General features: G+C 40.7%; 1 long non-coding RNA gene across 1 annotated transcript; it reads right to left on the reverse strand.

Moving 5' to 3' along the window:
* Positions 1-4,369: 4,369 nt before the first annotated feature.
* On the reverse strand, positions 4,370-5,661 carry LOC110594555. Its single transcript, XR_002481318.1, has 2 exons — positions 5,553-5,661; positions 4,370-4,723 (listed from the first exon to the last, which is right to left on the reverse strand). It is a non-coding gene; the product is annotated as an uncharacterized LOC110594555 (long non-coding RNA).
* Between the last annotated feature and the right edge of the window lie 375 nt (positions 5,662-6,036).

The following is a 6,036-nucleotide window of genomic DNA, read 5'->3' on the forward strand; positions in this document are numbered from 1 at the left end:
AGTATATGAAACAACGATTTTAGCTCAACAGACATCAGTCAATAAAGGACAGTGATCCCTGGGGGATGGGAAGCATACAATCCCTCATCTTACTGCTATGAGTTTTTAGCCCACGACTCAGGCAGGGTCCCTTGGATATACCCTTCAGAGGTGAATCTGAAAGTTCAGGAGCAGAAAGGGACTGGAGTTCATGGTACACGAGTTCCTGAAGAGAGAGAGAGAGAGAGAGAGAGAGAGAGAGAGAGAGAGAGAGAGAGAGAGAGAGAGAGAGAGGAGAGAGAGAGAGAGCTCGCGCTCTGGAGATCTGCAGGTGGCCTCCTAGGAAATACTTGTAAGGAAATTACCTGATGCCAGGAAAGAGCCACCTAAAAGAATTGGAGCAGACAGGACGCAGAACACCCAGGGCGGGGAATGGTGACCTTCCCGACAGCCAGACTAGAAAACCTCATACTCCAAGGCCATTGGGTCAAGTACTCTGAAGGGTGTTGCTTTTACAGTAGTGGGACAAAATTACCTCTAGACTAGATGCTGTTCTGGCCTTACCTAAAGCATCCTAAAAACAATACCCCAAAAGGAGCACACTGTTTTCAAGTACCTTAACTGTGTCCCAGATCAGAACGTCAGAGTGTTTCTAGGAATTCAAACATATTCAGACTCTAGCAATGTAAAAACATGCATGTCTGGCATCCAGACAAAAATTATCAGGTGTGGAAAGAAACAGGAAAATACACTCCATAATGAAGAGTAAAAGCAATAAAGACATAGACATTGGAATTGAAGGCAATTACATTAAAACAGCTATTATTGTATCCCTTATGTTCAAAAGCTGAAGAAAGCGTTTAATACGTAAAGAGGAGACTTGCAAGGTACTTCAAAAAAGAGGAAACACAAGCAGACAAGCAGAGATTTCACTTTGTGATGCGTGGCGGCAGGCGGGGAGTGTCAGACACTGGCCTAGAAGCAGTGATGGCTACTATGTTTGCATCTGCTGCCGATGGGGGCAAGGAACTTCCAGAAGGCAATGACACAACTGCTATCGCTTCCAGGTTCCTTTTGATCACATTTCTCCTCTCCACAGAGTTCAGCATCTGCCAGTGTGCCCAAGCACCATGTTCATGACTCCCTGGAGCTACAGGCTGGGAGAGGGTGCCACGTGGGCTTGTTCCCCTGGGCCCTCTGCCCCTATGAGAAACAGGGGTGGGTAAGCAGCTTGTGAGTAGCTGCCACCAAGCAGTGTCTCCTCTGCCACCTGACCTCACCGGAAACTGTCATTAGGTCGTTTCTCATTCATGGTCCCCATTTCAGCTGAACATAGGCTTCCCGCTTCTCTCTCCCTTCGAGTACAGCTGCAGACTCCTGTGTAAGTGTGTCATACTGCTTGCTTGTAGTTTTCAGTGAGCTCTTCCGCAGCAGAACCACCCATAGTGGGTGCCACTTGTCACCTAGACCTCCTGGCTGAGTGTTGCCCTGTTGTCCTACGGGACGAAAGAGGCAGGGCTCTGACAGTGTATCGATCTTGGTTTTTCTGTATAAGAAATACATTGTCTGAACCCATTTTGGGCTTGCTGCCTGTGGAAGTGTGGCAAGCCAGATGAGCAGCCCCTGTGGCGATCCTTGTGACCCTGCTGAACACCATGCTACTGCTCAGGGATAGCCTGATTGCTTGACAGTGAATAATAGTAGATTATAGCTCATTGCAAGAAGTGGAAAATAAGAAAGGAAGGAAAAATGTGCCTGTGACAAGATGAATAAAGTCTGTACCAGTTGTTTTCAAGTTTTATCAGTCATGTACCTCTAGCCATTGCTAGATTGCTAGAGTAACTGAAAAGACTTCTCTTTAAAAAGCATACTGGAAATACATGAAAGACTGGCCACAGTATTATCATCTTCCCATTTGCTGTATGGCGATAGGTAGGCTTTGTGGCTATCCCATAATTGAGCGGGATCAGGGTACATGGCCAGGATCAGTAATGGTTCCTCTAATGGCTATAAAGTAGGGTGAATCTCAACGTCTCAAGGGTGTCTCTGGGTAGAGCCATTATCCAGGACAGAGTTTGGTGATATTTCTGAAAGGTCAGATAATAAATAGTTTAGGCTTTTCAGACCATATAACCTCAATTCTAACTACTCAACTCTGCTGGTGTAGCACAAAGGTAGGCATAGACAATACATAAAAGAATGTATCTGTCTGTGTTCCAATAAAGCCTTATTTACTGATACTAAAACTTGAACTTCTTTTAATGTTTCTATGAGACAAATATTATTTTGAGTGTTTCAATCAGTTACAAATGTAAAATAAGTCTTAGCTCATGGCCAACACAAGAACAGTCCTTTGGGTTTGCCCAATGGATCCTTTCCCAAACTCTGACCTAAGGAATAGGGCACTTATTGTATTATAGGCGGTTACAGGATCTCTGAAGTCCAAGATTTGTGAGTTGAAGGCTGACATGGGCACCAGTGGGCAGCTGTAGACAACCACAGTATAGAGCCTTCATTGTTTGTTTTTCTGAGTCTGGGTCATTCTATAATTATTTTTATCTTTTCTTGTAGCGAATGGGAAGTTTGATCTTGATAAATTGAGGGATAGAATGAAAACTTTAACAGGTGAAAACTTAATACAAATCTAAGAGTACAAATTTTACTCAAATTTATATTTAAAAAATTTATTCCCTTTTGTCTTGTCATTTTATATTTTGTTTTATAAAATGTGCCTTAGCAACAAATTCTTGGTTTATTGAACTTGTCAGTAATATATTCTTATGTAAGGGCAAAAACAAATTTTAAATTGAATCAATAAGTGATAAAATAAAGCACTGGTAACGTTATGAGCAATATTTGAAGATAATCAGAACCACCGTCTCGTGACAGAATGATTTGGATCGGTCCGAATGAAATTCTAGTTCACTGGGAAATTATGTAAGCCTCATTTTCTTACATGTTGAGAGTAGACATCATGTTGTAACTGTGTTGTCTAATTTTTATCACTATGACATAGTTATGACATGGTTTCACTGGAGTTCAAGAAAGGGGTCTATTTACATGCCTGGTGTTGATGGTGTGTTTGGATATGCCACACCCTACTCTTCATGAAGCAGTGACGTGTGTGTGGAACAGACAGATGATTGCTTTCGTGTTTTCTAATTAGGTCATCCTTAAAGTTCAAGTGTGATTCCCCTTTGTGTTTTTCAAGGAGAAGCAATTGATATCAGTGGTGTGGAAGATGTTGTGGGAAATATGGGACTAGGCCTCCCAGAAAAGGAGAGATTGAAGCAATTGAAAAACCTGCCAGTCGGTGGTGAGGATTTAAAACACAGGAACAGCCTTTGAGGGAACTTAGTATTATGTTTATGAAAAGTCTAAAAATTATGTCTGTTTGATCATGGGAGAAAGAATGTGTGTCTCCAAATACTTTGTATGATCCTAATCTGTGTTAAAAAGAAGTTCTGTCTCCATTTGGGATTAGCAAATACAGCAGTCACGAATGCTGCCATCAGGGGAAAATATTCACATCATCACTTAGGGTTTTCATTGAGAAGCCAAAAAATTATGTAAATAGAAGAAACAAAAAGAGGGATGCACATACCGGAAGTGAAGAAATAGATCAATAAAAGAGGGAGACAGAAATGTTTCAGCATGGAAGTTAGCCTGCAGTAACTGCCTCTATTGCTCACGAGTAGGCAGAATGTCAGTATTAAGGATTTTCTCCAGTCTTTATTTTTATTGTCTTTACTTGGACTTTTCCAGTGCAAACATTCAAATACGTCTTTTTTAAAATTCTAGATTTTGTATGTTAGCAAATCTCTACATAATATGGCTGTGACCTGAGTTGTACAATTTCTTGCAGCAGGTGGAAAGACCTATCACAATCAGCTGATGAGTGCTGGAAGCTTCTCAAACGTGAGTGAGAATCATGATGAAATACAGATGGATGAGGGATCAGTCACTTTTTCTGTTTTTACTATTCCCTAGTCACTAAGTTGTAAATATTGTCATTGATCAAATATATTGATTTCATACTCTCTTCCATGTGTATTTTGCTATTTTTAAAAAAATTTTTGTGTCTCTGAAAGAAGTCCTGTGCTCTATAGGAAATGTATGTAGTTGGGGGAAAAAATGAATGAAGTTTACATTTGTAACAGTAAAGACTGTTTCAGTGATGCAGGGAATTTGGTCATTGGTAGAGATAATCTGAAGATTGAGTTAACAAAAATATACTGTACTTATTGGCTAAAAAATATATATAAGAATTGTCATTTCCACTAGTGAACAGACTATGCAACTCATCTAAACCCTTTAAAACCTGATGCTTTGTAGATTAATCCTTGAATCTAGGTTTATGCAAGGTTTCAATTATTAGGTCCATTATTGATTCTCTGTGTTATTTTTATCAGATTTATTGGTTTGGGGTCTCAGTTCTTATGCTGGAAATGATAATAATAATATACAAGAATGAATAGTTTTGTCCTTTTTCTGGAGTCCTTACATTTTGCTTCTATGCCCGTCTCTCTCAGGAGGGACAGTTGATATCAAGAAAATAGATACAGTTCTGGGAAGCATGGGCCCCAGCCTCACACAAGAGTAACTCAAAGCTCTGATACAAAGTCTGCCAGTGGGTGGTAAGCATTTCAGCATACCGAACTCCTCAGTGGGACAGGAATTCACGTGTCTTTGCATAAAAACCTCCGAGGATGATTATTTGGAACCAAGAAGCCATTCAGAAAACCTAAAGGGAAAAAAAGACCTAAAATAAGAATCAGTCCTTCCTCCTATTATTCTCATCAAAGGCTCTCAGGCTTAATGACAGCAACTTTTTCCACTTGGAGCTAAGCTCAAGAAATTTTCTAGGTAGGTAAATAAAATAAAGCAGAAAAGTAAGAGGAGTATGAGGAGGGATGGAAATAGAATAGAATGAAAAAAAAATGAGGAAATTATAGCAGTGGGAAATCATAAGAATATCATCAAGAATCTTCTTAAGAGAATAATAATGGTTATAGTTTCCCAGTCATTCAAAATAGAAAGTTGGAAAGGAGTAGGTAGCAATACATGTGACTCTCTCTCCACCATGGATGGCAGCTACTACATGGGAGGACCATGGTGGCGGTCTGGAGCTACACCATATTTCTCCTATTCTTGAAACGTTATGGTTTCCCATATCTCTGGGCAAGTCTCCTTGCCTCATGCAAATATTCAGCAATGCTGAATCCCGCTTGAAAGATGGATGCATTGAGGCCTTTTCTGACTTTTCTGTTCATTTTTCAGAACTGACAAAGAACACATATGTCACTTTTGCTGGTATAGTTTGTTTAAGCTTGCCATTTTTCTGATCCCAGGAAATAGACTTGTGGCAGAAATTTGTATGTGGGAGGTTTGCTGGGAAAACTCTCAGGACAACATCTGTAAGAGTGTAAGGGCAGCACAGTTGGGCAGAGGCGGAAGTTGAACTTCAGTGCAATTGTCACAAGAAGGCTCAGTGGGTCTTGTGAGGGCTGGGCCTTTGTACCCTACATCAACCAGCCATCAGATTCAGGATGCTGTTCAGGAGGGAACATCACCTTAGGCCAGGTTGCTTTCCTCAGGAGAAGGCAATTCCCAGAGAGGAAGTAAGCAGTGAGCAGTCAACACTTTCAGCAACTGGTGGGGGGCAAAGGGGGGAGGTGGCCATCGTGGACTGAAGAGGAACAGAAGCCGCCATACAATTCTAGTAAAATAATGAGAAAAGTACATTTAGGTGTGGGACCAGCTTTACCTGAGGAGGTGATCTTGACTGAAGGAGTTCATCTGCATTTTTTATGATGGTAAAAAGGGAAAAGGAATAAAATTAAATGAGGGGATCTTTATGTTATTTGTGACTAAAGCAAGTGACAGAACATTTTTCTGGTGTTGCTTCTTCCTAGGGCTCATAAAAACAAATAACATTAAAATGGTTACAATTGTTGAAAGGTAAAAATTAATCAAATGAAAATAGTTGCTGGGTTCGGTGGCTCAGCCTGTAATCCCGCACCTTTGGGAGGCTGAGGTGAGTGGATTGCCTGAGCC

The sequence above is a fragment of the Carlito syrichta genome, unplaced genomic scaffold (genome assembly GCF_000164805.1).
Source record: "Carlito syrichta isolate Samal-C Ts95f unplaced genomic scaffold, Tarsius_syrichta-2.0.1 Scaffold43866, whole genome shotgun sequence".
In the NCBI taxonomy this organism is placed as follows: domain Eukaryota; kingdom Metazoa; phylum Chordata; class Mammalia; order Primates; family Tarsiidae; genus Carlito; species Carlito syrichta.